Source organism: Sorex fumeus, unplaced genomic scaffold (genome assembly GCF_029834395.1).
Source record: "Sorex fumeus unplaced genomic scaffold, SorFum_2.1 ptg000050l, whole genome shotgun sequence".
NCBI lineage: Eukaryota > Metazoa > Chordata > Mammalia > Eulipotyphla > Soricidae > Sorex > Sorex fumeus.
Window position 1 is genome coordinate 11,452,161 of NW_026606107.1, and position 12,349 is coordinate 11,464,509.

General features: G+C 37.0%; 1 protein-coding gene across 1 annotated transcript in view; it reads right to left on the reverse strand.

Annotated features, from left to right (window-relative positions):
- PCDH11X (protocadherin 11 X-linked) overlaps positions 1 to 12,349 on the reverse strand; it is a 330,947-nt gene that overhangs the window by 120,945 nt on the left and 197,653 nt on the right. The window lies entirely within an intron of this gene.

The window sequence follows — 12,349 nt, forward strand, 5'->3', positions numbered from 1 at the left end:
AACAAATTTATATGACAATAGTATCAACTTATTATTATTTTGAAATATTGATTCAATTCATTTATTCCTGTACTTTTATTTTTTGTTACTGTGTAATATCACAATTGTTTTGACTTCTGCACTATATAACCATTATTAGTTTGAAAAAATTTTTATGATATTCTGTTTTGACTTCTGTACTGTTTTATCATTATCAGGTTGCTAAATATTGTATGTTATTCTGTTTCTTTACATTTAGAATTCCTTTCAATATTTATCAATCAGGTCAGATACTTTCACTTACAGAAGTGAAACTAATATCAGAACAAATATAATCAAAATTCAACTATCTAGGAGAAAAAATAAACAATACATGCAGGAACATATATTATTTAATTCACAATATTTTTAGCAATTACTTTTGTTAAAGGATAATTCAGCCTGATATATTTAGGAAAAATATTAAAAATAGTATAAAATACCTCATATTATTCAGAGTTTAATAAATGTTGAATAAATTATAAACATGTAACTAAGCATCAATATACCACAATTTCCACATGACACCTAAATATATGGGCAAAACTTAAAAGTTTCAGATGGGACTTGAGATGGAGAGATAGAAGGTAAGGCCTTCCATGCCACCTGAGTTCAATCCTTGGCACCCCAAATGGTACTGCCAGCACCACCAAGAATGATCCCTGAGTGCAGAGACAGTGGTGAGACCTAGGCACACCTAAGTGTGTCATAAAAATAAAAAAAATGTTTTTATGAAAATAAATTAAAAAAAGAAAAGAAATCAAAAGGCCACTTCATAGATCTCTCTACTTCTACTACCTAACCCATTTCTCAACCTTTCAAACAAAAAAGAATTAGTAATCTCTTAGCCATAAGGTAAAGGTAAAGGTAAAGGCCCTCCCTTTGATCGTCGATTTGCTCGAGCAGGCCCAGTAACGTCTCCATTGGAGACTTTGTTGTTACTGTGTCTGGCATATCGAATACTCTCGGTAGCTTGCCGGGCTCTCCGAGAGGGGCGGAGGAATCGAACTCGGGTCGGCCATGTTGGCCGCTTGTAAGGCAAACGCCCTACCCGCTGTGCTATTACTCCAGCCCTATTTTTGTATGGCTCTTAGCCATATTTTTGTATAAAACATTGCTATTACAATGTTAATATATTTCTCCATCATGACCTTGGTTTGCCATGTCTTTCACTACTAAGTGTTTCTGAAACATTGCATTATTTTTGCAATGAATATTAAAAAACAAAAACATTACATTTGCATATTCTACATTGTTTATACAAAATTCCAAATTAAAAATATCAAATAAAGTTTATCTGAAATTCACTGAACCATAAGAATTTATGATTTGATACCATCTCACACCTCAGAGACTGGCCCACATTCAAAAGAACAAAAGCAACCAATGTTGGCAGGGATGTGGCGAGAAAGGGACACTCCTTCACTGTTGGTGGGAATGTCGACTGGTTCAGCCCTTCTGGAAAACAGTATGGACGATTCTCAAAAAATTAGAAATTGAGCTCCCATTTGACCCAGCAATACCACTCCTGGGAATATATCCCAGAGAGGCAAAAATGTATAGCCAAAGTGACATCTGCACTTGTTTGTTCATTGCAGCACTCTTTACAATAGCCAGAAACTGGAAGAAACCTGAATGCCCAAGAACAGATGACTGGTTAAAGAAACTTTGGTACATCTACACAATGGAGTACTACGTAGCTGTTAGAAAAGATGAAGTCATGAAATTTACATACAAGTGGTACAACATGGAAAGTATCATGCTAAGCGAAATGAGTCAGAAAGAGAGGGATAGACATAGAAAGATTGCATTCATCTGGGGGATATAAAGTAACAAAATATGAGATTAATACCCAAGAATAGCTGAGATCAGCACCAGGAGGATTACTCCATAGCTTAGTGGCCAGTTGGGCATTATAGAGGAAAGGGCGGCTCAGATAGAGAAGGGAACACCAAATAAAGGGTGTTTGGAGGATCCTCCTAGGAGGGGAGATGCATGTCGAAAGTAGACTATGGACTGAACATGTTTGCCACTCAATGCCTCTTTTGCAGACCACAACACCCAAAAGGAGAGAGAGAACACAGGGGATTGCCCTGCCACAGAGGCAGGGGGGAATGGGGGGATGGGGGTGGGGGGGATATAATCCATGGTGGTGGAAAATGGGCACTGGTGGAGGGATGGGTATCTGATCATTGTATAATCAAACCCAAGCACAAAAAAATTGTAAATCTACAACTGTACCTCATGGTGTTTCACTAATAAAAAAAAATTAAAAAAAAATTTTTAAAAAATTGTCAAAAACCTAAAAATGGGGAAAACACTTAAATACAGCTTACAATAGGAATTTCTATAGAAAAAAGAATTTATGATTTAGTATGTTTAGAGACTTGAAATAGATTGAGAATAAAAAACCATTGATACACCTGATGCAAAGTTCTCCAACAAAATCTTAGCAAACTGAGACACACAGAAGAATTTCAGAACTGAGCAGCTAGCTGCAGAGATGCCTCAGGTTTTTGCAATAGGCCCATTTCACCAGGTTACTCCAGATAGGAGCAGGTGCTGTCCTTCTCCCTGTCCCCTAGGAATCCTGGTGCCCACCATTTTCCAGAAGCCAATAAGAAGTTCAGGTACACAGGAGCAATAATAGCAAATGGCAGGCCTCACGGGCTGAGGAAGGAGCCGGTCCCTCTCAACCTCCCTCCCTGATGAGACCTTGAGATAACACTTACCAACTGCTTTTTTCTGGCTACTACTTAAGGTCCTTAATGGCCGTGATCCAGAGACACACAAAAGAATCTTGGAAGCAAGCAGCTCGCTGCAGAGATCTTTCCAGACCCTAATTATTAAAATTTTAGAATTTCAGGAGTGCATGGCCACTCTCACGCCTATGTGACATCATATGTTATTAATAACAAGCAATAGAAAATAAAATGTCTAACATTGCCTTTTTGGCAGATTTAAGTGGTGACGGGAAAATTCCAAATGATAATGGTGAGACTGGTGTTCAAATATTGAATGTAATTAAAGTAGAGAGAGAGAGAGTTGTGGAAATTGTCTACCACACAGGAAGGGGAAGGGTTGGGATTAGGGGATACTGGGGACTTTGTTGGTGGAAAAGGTGCACTGGTGAAGGGATGGTTGTTTGATCATTGTATGACCGAAACTCAAACATAAAAGCTTTGTAACTGTATCTCACGGTGACTCAATATAGATATAGGTATAGCTATAGATATAGATATATCACTGTATCACTGTATCACTGTCATCCTGTTGTTCATCTATTTACTCGAGCGGACACCAGTAACATCCCCATTCATCCCAGCCCTGAGATTTTAGCAGCCTCTTCTTACTTGCCTTTCCCAATGCTGCTGTATTTGAGGCTCTTTCAGGGTCAGGAGAATGAGACCTGTTATTGCTACTGTTTTTGGCATATTGAACACGCCATGGGTAGCTTGCCAGGCTCAGACATGGTAGTCATAAATACCTAAACTATTCTTTTTCCTTCATGTTGAAGCTTAACTTGAAAAAAAATAGTATAATTGAGGAAAATGCTCTAGGCCTTTTGGGTCTATCATATAAACTTTGATTAGTTTTTTCAATGTTTCTGGCTTTTGGGACACACCTAGCATTGCTTGGGCATCACTCCACAGGGAACCATATACAGTACGAGGAAACAGTACATAAACATGATATGAGAAATTTATTATTATTATTATTATTATTACACACTCAGCTCCTGGGAGAGAACAAGGCAGAGTCTCCTACCCTATGCCTGACTGTCTCCACCAGGGCCCAACAGCTGAAGACCACCGAGGCCCAGCCAAGGCCATGCTGGGAGCACTCTCCACACACTTGGATGAGCCTCACGCATAAAAGAACTGACAGAGGAACCCAGGTGTGTGGGACCCGGGGCTGAGATCTCCAAGCCTGCACAGTTTGGGACTGGACCTGCCAGTAACTAGACAGTTACACCCACCAACTGCCGTGTAACTCCAACAACGGCCAGGATCCAGAGATTATCACACTCAGCTCCCGGAAGCGCGCGGCCACGCGACATCTTATCATCTCATTCCTAATTTGGTCAAACTGGCAGGCTACCAAATGTAACATGCCCACACGGCAGAGTCTGGCAAACTCCCCGTGGTATACCCAATATGCCAAATACCAGTAACAATGATGGGTCTCATTCTCCTAACCCTGAAAAAGCCTTGAATATGGCACTTTAAAAAAAAAATCTCAGGGCTAGGACGAAGAAGACGTTACTGGCACCTGCTCGAGGCAATCGACGAACAACAGGGTGGTCGTGATCGTGATCGTGATTATTATTATTGGATTTTGCATCATACCTGATGATTCTCAGGGGCTCTGCACTCAGGAATAACTCATACCTGGCTCTTCACTCAGGAATAACTCTTGGCAGTGCTCAGGTGACCATATAGGATGCCAGGGATTGAGCCCAGGTCAGCTGCATGCAAGGCAAATGCCCTACCCGCTCTACTATTGCTCCAGCCCCAGCATGAGATGTTTAAAAAAATTGTTGTCATTTTGGGCCACACCTGGTGGTGCTCAGAGCTTACTCCTGGCTCTGCACTCAGCAATCACACCTGGCAGTGCTTGGGGGTCCACATGGAATGCCAGTAATCAAACCCACCTGCAAGGCCAAATGCCAGGCAATAGTCTTCCCCTCTGTATTATCACTCTGGCTCTTTAAAAGATATTTTCAGGGGCTGGGTGATAGCACAGCGGGTAGGGCATTTGCCTTGTAGGCGGCCGACCTGGGTTTTATATATATATATATATATATTTATATCTTTAATTTATATACATATACATATATATAGAGAGAGAGAGATCTACACCATTTCAATACTTTCTTTCTGTTAGTTTTTTCTCATTTTTTTCTTGATGAGCCTAGTAAGAGGTTTATTGTTTTTGTTTATATTTCGAAATAATTTATTGTTGATATAATTGCTCTTTCATATCACACTTTAAATTTTATTTTTATTATACTTTTTGTTTCCTGTCTTCTACTGGATTTTGCTTCCTTCATTACAAAAATTAATTTTTTCAAATTTAATTTCAGGTAATTTACTTGAGATTTTTCTTTCATTTTTTAATATAGACTTATATAGCAACATACTTCCAAACAACTAGTGTACTATATTCATCACAAAATGTCTGATAAATCATCTCTTTATTTTTGGTGTTTTCTAATTATACTGTTTTAAAGTTTTGCTTTGATTTTTGACTTGAAGGTAATTTAGAAGCATGCTTTTTAGTTTCCAGATGTTTCCTATGCACCACACTTATTTTTATTTCTAGTCTTATATACCTATGTTCAGAATTTTTTTTGATCTTCAATTTTAACATATGTGTTAATACTTCTCTTGTGTGTTAACATATGTTCTAGCCTTGAGAATGTTTTATAAATACTTTATAATATTGTTTATTTGTTTCTTTTGGGGTAGAAATTTATGTGTATATTTATATCTTTAATTGCTTCATTTGGTGCCATTAGTCTTTCCGGTTCTTTTGGTTTTGTTTTGTTTTTCTGGGAGAGGGGAGATACACAACTTCGCTCAGGGCTTACCCCTGTCTTTGCACTCAAGGATCACTTCTGGCAGACTTGGGGAACAATATGGGTTGCCAAGGATTGAGCCTGTGTTGGCTGAATGCAAGATGAATGCCATTAATGCAGTACTATCAATTCTGCCAATCAATTGTTAATTTTTTTGAGCTCATTTGCCCATTTCTGTAAGCTATGTATCCCCTACATTACTGTGCTGCTGGCAGTGCAACTTTGAGATATGTGAATGACTTTTTTGAGTATTTTGTGTCCTCCATTATGGTGCATATATGTTCATCACCATTATATGTTCTTTCTGAATTGGTTCCTTAATATGTATGTATGTATGTATGCATGTATGTATGTATATATACATATTTTATTTCCTTTTTGTCGAAAGTATGTTATAAGAAAATAACAGATCCTTCCTTTTTCTCTCCAGTATTGACATGAACCACCATGTAACAGCCTTTCACGCAAATGTATATATAAACATATATATATATATATATATATATATATATATATATATATATATAAAGCCAACCTGCTCAAGGTTCTATGGAAGGGCCTGCGGATGGAGTGCTGCTCTGATACACTAGTTCTGGATTACAAGGACAACTCCAACAGTGCTTGTGGTCCTCCAGGGTTACAATTTGCCAGCACTCAAGCCTTCAGGGCTGCATTTGGTAATGCACAAGGGACCATGTGATGCCAGATCGATCCTGGGTCAGAAATTTTCTAGATAGGTGGAGTCCTGATTGTTGTCCTGTCTTCCAGATTTTAGTCCTATTTTGTTTAATTTCTTTGGTTTTAATATATCCAACTATTCTATGTCTTTGGAATGCTGACTAGTTCACTCACATTAAACATGAAAGAGCGTTTGCTTGTTCTTAATCTAACCATTGATTTATGCTTATTTAAACCATTTCTGTTTGTGAGACCTGGAGGGATAGTAGAAAAAGTAGGGAATTTTCCTTGCCAGCACTGCATAAAATTCCTTAGGCCATGCCAGGAATAATCCTTGACCACAGAGCCAGGAGTAAGCTCTGAGCAGCATTATGGTGTGCTCCTCTTCAAACCCAAACAATAAATATTTATATTGAGAATCATCCATACTGTTTTCCAATAGGGCTGAACCAGTCGGCGTTCCCACCAGCAGTGAAGGAGAATCCCTTTCTCTCTGCATCCATGCCAACACCAATTGCTTTTGTTCTTTCGGATGTGAGCCAGTCTCTGTGGGATGAGATATCTCATTGTTGTTTTGATCTGCATCTCCCTGATGATTAGTGATGTAAAGCATTTTCTCATGTGCCTTTTAGCCATTCGAATTTCTTCTTTGAGAAAGTTTCTGTTCATTTCATCACCACATTTTTGGAAAACAGTATGGACGATTCTCAAAAAATTAGAAACTGAGCTGCCATTTGACCCAGCAATAGCACTCCTGGGAATATATCCCAGAGAGGCAAAAAAGTATAGTCGAAATGACACCTGCACTTCTATGTTCATTGCTGCACTGTTCACAATAGCCAAAATCTGGAAAAAACCCGAGTGCCCGAGAACAGACGACTTGTTAAAGAAACTTTGGTACATAAACACAATGGAGTACTATGCAGCTGTTAGAAAAGATAAACTCATGAAATTTATATACAAGTAGTAGTAAATGAAAAATATCATGCTAAGTGAAATGAGTCAGAAAGTGAGGGACAGACAGAGAAAAATTGCATTCTTCTGGGGAATATAAAGTAATGAAATAGGAAAAAAATTAATAAAGTAACAAAATAGGAGACTAACACCCAAGAATAGTTTAGATAAGTTCCAGGAGGTTCACTTCATGGTTTGGAGGCCAGCCGCACATGCTAGGGTTAAATGCAGCTCAGAGAGAGAAGGGAGCACCAAGTTAAGGGTGTTGGGAGGATCCTCCCAGGATGGGAGATGTATGCTGAAAGTAGACTATAGACTGAACATTATTGCAACTCAATGCCTCTTTTGCAAACCACAACACCCAAAAGGAGAGAGAGAAGAAAAGGGAATGCCCTTCTACAGAGGCAAGGTTGGATGGGGGGGGGTGGGAGGATGAGACGGTTACTGGGATCATTGGTGGTGGAGAATGGGCATTGGTGGAGGAATGGGTATTCGATCATCGTATAACTGAAACCCAAGCACAAAAATTTGTAAGTCTACAATTATACCTCATTTTGTTTCACTAATAAAAATTTAAAAATATATATTTATATTGCAATTCCCCCATATTTTTCTATCCTTTCATGCAAAGAGTTCACTGAAAACTCTCTGTATTTCTTTTTTGAAATGTCTCTGCTACAGATATTATTTTTTGGTTTTAAGAATAGAAATTGTACCTTACTTTCAGTGACTACAAAAGTCTTTTTGGTGAGTTTGCTTTTCATCTTTTGATTTTACCAGTTCTGTCAGGGTTTTTTTGACACACATGTTTTTTTTTATTTTTTAATTTTTATTAGTGAAACACCATGAGATACAGTTGTAGACTTACACATTTTAGTTCTTGGGTTTCAGTTATACAATGATCAAGTACATATCCCTCCACTTGTGCCCATTTTCCACCACCACAGATCCCAGTATCCCTCCCATTAGTGAAACACCCTTAGGTACAGTTGTAGACTTACAAATTTTTGTGCTTGGGTTTCAGTTATACAATGATCAAGTACCCATTCTTCCACCACTTCCCATTTTCCACCACCACGGGTCCCAGTATACCTCCCATATTTTTAATTTATTCATCACTTTTTTGTTTCTGTTACTGCATTGTTACTTATCCCACTATTCAAGATGTTATAATCATTTGTTTTTATATTTAAAATTCCTTTTAACAGATCTTATAGAGTAGGTATGATGGTGGCAAACTTTTGAGCTTTTGAAACCTTTAGAGGGCCCCCAAAATCTTTTGTTTATATATTTTAACTGCATGATAATTTTTCCTGGTAATCTTTGTTGGCATTTTTGCATTTTTTAAAATTTTTTATTAGTGAATCACCGTGAGGTACAGTTACAGACTTAAAAACTTTTGTGCTTGTGTTTCAGTCATACAATGATCAAGTACCCATCAAGTTATACAATGATAAAGTACCCACCAAGTACCGAGGGCCCATTTTCCACCACCAATGGTCCCAGCATCCCTCCCACCAACCCCACCCCATCCCCCCACCCCACCCTGCCTCTGTGGTACATTTTAATATTTTTACAGTGTGAGTGAATGTCATTGCTTACTATCCTTTGCATGGTGATTTCTGCTCAGAAGTTTAATGAGAGCTTTCTAAAGATATTTTATATATTACTTTTTTTTCTTTTATCTTTTTTCTTTTACCTAGTAACTTTTTTCACTAACTTTTGATAATTCAATGATGTAATTTATTGGTATAAATTGTTACGGATTTTAAAATTTGTATGTCCTCAAGCCCAGATATATCAGGTAGGTAATTTGCATTGTACAAGACTCACCTTTGGATTAATCTCCAGTGACAGACATAGTTCCTAAAGCCCTGACAGGAGTGATCTCTGAGTGCAGAGATAGGAATAAGCCCTGAGTACTACTGGGTGTACACCAAAAACAAAAACAAAACCTAAGGAACATTTCTTATTAACTAGAAAAGTAATCACATGGCCACTTAGAAACAACTGTGAATCTTGGGTCATTTCTAGAACATTCCTTTTGTCCCCGATTGCAATAAGAAATAACTTGTTATTCTCCTAGGATGGTGGATGTCATGGTTGAAATTCAATGGACATGTCTGATAATCGTTTTCAAAAAATTATTCTTATAAGTTATTCCATTTACTAGGTTTCTTCTTGTTTGTTTCTCCTGGTTTTCAACTCCTAGAGTGGTCCATACTGAACTTAACCCTCATGGTCCATGAATCTGTGTCAACTGTTTATGCTCAACACACAAAAAAATCCTGAATTCCCTTGCTTCCATTGTGATACAGACTACATAAGCATTGGACATCCTCACAACTGAACTGGATGTGTGTGGGTGTTTCACATTTACAAAAACAGAAATAAGTCCTGAACTGGGAATAAGCTCTGAGCACCACCAGGTTTAGCTCAACAAACAAATAAAATGTCAATATTCTCTCATCTGGGAACCTATTTCTTTCCTTCTGTTTAGAAAGTTTTCTTCTATTACTTCTTTGAATATACTCTCTAGTCCCTGCTCTTCTAACTTTCCATATTCCTTTTCCATTTTTCATTTTGGGTCACACCTGGCTGAGATTAGGGCTTATCCCTTTCTCTGTACTCAGGAATCACACATAATGGGGTTTGGAGAACCAAACGTGGTGGCAAAAATTGAACCTAGTTTGTCTGTATCCAAAGCAAACATCCTGCCTGCTGTCCTCTCACTTAAAACCCTTAACTTGTGGACATTATTATAATTCAGTGTTTACTCTGCCTATGAAGTCTAATATTTTTCATAGGCCTACTTCAGTTTTTCTAGAATTTTTTCCTTCCTTCTTCCATTAGAGTCATTAGTGCAATTTTACCATCAAATTTTTGGGGATTGGGTCCAACTCAGCATTGCTCAGGATTTGACTGTGGCTCTGTGCTCAGGGATTAATCCTAGTAGTGATCAGGGGATAATTTGCAGTGCCAGGGTCTGCCATGCACAAGTCAAGTGACTTAACTCTGTACTACCTCTCTGCCCTTGCTTTCATTTTTTATATTATTACAATATAAATTAAAATCTATAAATTAATATCTCCTTTATATGCTTTCCACGTTACATTGAATTTCATAAATATTTTTCTTAAGTAACTTTTCTGGAATTTAAAATTATCTTCAATCCCGTGGTGAAAAACTTGTGCTCCTGCTTGGCATATTTATAACACATCAAGTATCTCCTAAGACCACAATGCTTTGAAGGGGAAAATAAATCACAAAGCTTGGAAATATTGAAATATCTGTAAACTAAATACCTTGCTACTTACTAGAAAGCCATTGGGTCAAATACAAAGTCAAATAAGAAATAAAAACATTCCGGGAAAAATATTAGAATGAAAACATGAAGACATAGTGATCAGAACATATGGAAAATAACAAAAACGCTACTAAAAGTTCAATGTAATCAGAAAACGAACAAAAAAAAGTTCAAGTAAAAAAATCTAATGCCACAGCAAAGGAATATAGAAAAATAATGAAGGAATTACAAAGGAATTAGAGAAAGGAATCTTTAAAATTGGTGCAGAATTCAATAATGAATTAACAATGCATGAAAGATCAAGGAACATGAGTGATGTTTTGAAAGAATATACAAGATTGACAAATCATTAACTATAATAAAAAAGAGTAAAAGGAAACTACTAAATCCGATCAGAAATGAAAGAAAATTAACAACAGAGTGCATAGAAATGCAAAAGATCACACAAGATTTCACGAGCAACTCTTTGATGCTAGATTGCATAATATGGATAAAATGGCTATTTTTCAGATCCTAGAGCTGCTGAAGATTGAATCAGCAAAAATTAGAAAACAGAAAGAGATCAGATATGAGCATGAAAGTTTAAATAACATTTAAATTATTGCTCGAGGGTCAGAGAGCTAGCGCAGCAGGTAGATCATTTGCCATGCTCAGGGTCAACCTGTGGTTCGCTCTCTGGCACTACATATGTCCTCCAAAACATGCCAGAAGTGATACCAGGCACAGAGCCAAACTTAAACACTGAGTACTGCCAGATATGGCCCCCAAACTAAGCATGACTAAATAAACAAAATTATTTTTAAAGAAAAGAAAATAAAAAGCCTGAGAAGGCCTATTTCTTAACCTTCTCAAGTTCTTCTAAAGAGTGAATGGCAATTTCCACTTAATTGGTTTTTGTTTATGAATTTCTTTTTGCCACAATTGTCTGTGCTCAGGACTTTCTCCTGACTCTGCAATCAGGGATCATCTTGGTGGTGTTTGGGAGACCTGTATAGTGCTGGGATAGAAAAAGGGCAGCACTTTAACATCTGTATTTTCTCTTCAGCCCTCCAATATTTGTTTTCAAAAATGTTATAAAAATAGACACATATGTTCAAGATAATGAATATAATACAGTTCTCTATTTAGTAACATCTTAATAATCATTTTTTGAGTTTTATATCTTGTACTTTTTCAAAGCGTTATTTTCATGATTTCAGTCACAATTCCCAATCTGAATGTCTTTCTAAATGATAGCATGGCACAAAACATAGTTTTAAGATAATATTGGAAATATTAGGCTAACTGCTCTACACCATGGATCAAATCTCTTCCTTCTCCTAAAATATGAAATACTTAAATTATCTTTAAAATTTACATTTTATCTTTACTAGAAATAAAATATAGAAATTCCTGGTTTTAGTTATATTTACACAAATAAATGAATACAATTAAGTGATTGGTTATACATGTGTGTATTTGTATAACTATGTATGTCTAGACAAAATAATTTTGATTAATTTAATTTTTATTTTATTTTTTGTTTGGGGGGGTCACATCCAGCAGTGCTCAAGGTTATGCCCAGGGATCACTCCTGGAAAGCTTGGGGGATGATACGGGGAATTGGAGCCATGTCAGCCATGTGCAAAGCAAGGTCTTTCCTGTTGTACTATCATCTCAGTCCTATTTTAAAGTTTTATTAATGATGCATATGATAACACAATTCAATAATACAAAATTTGTATGTCACTCAGCTATGTATTTTACTTTTAAACACGTATTATTACTTTTTCTTTTTGTGTTATTATTAACATGAACATAATTCAATTGCC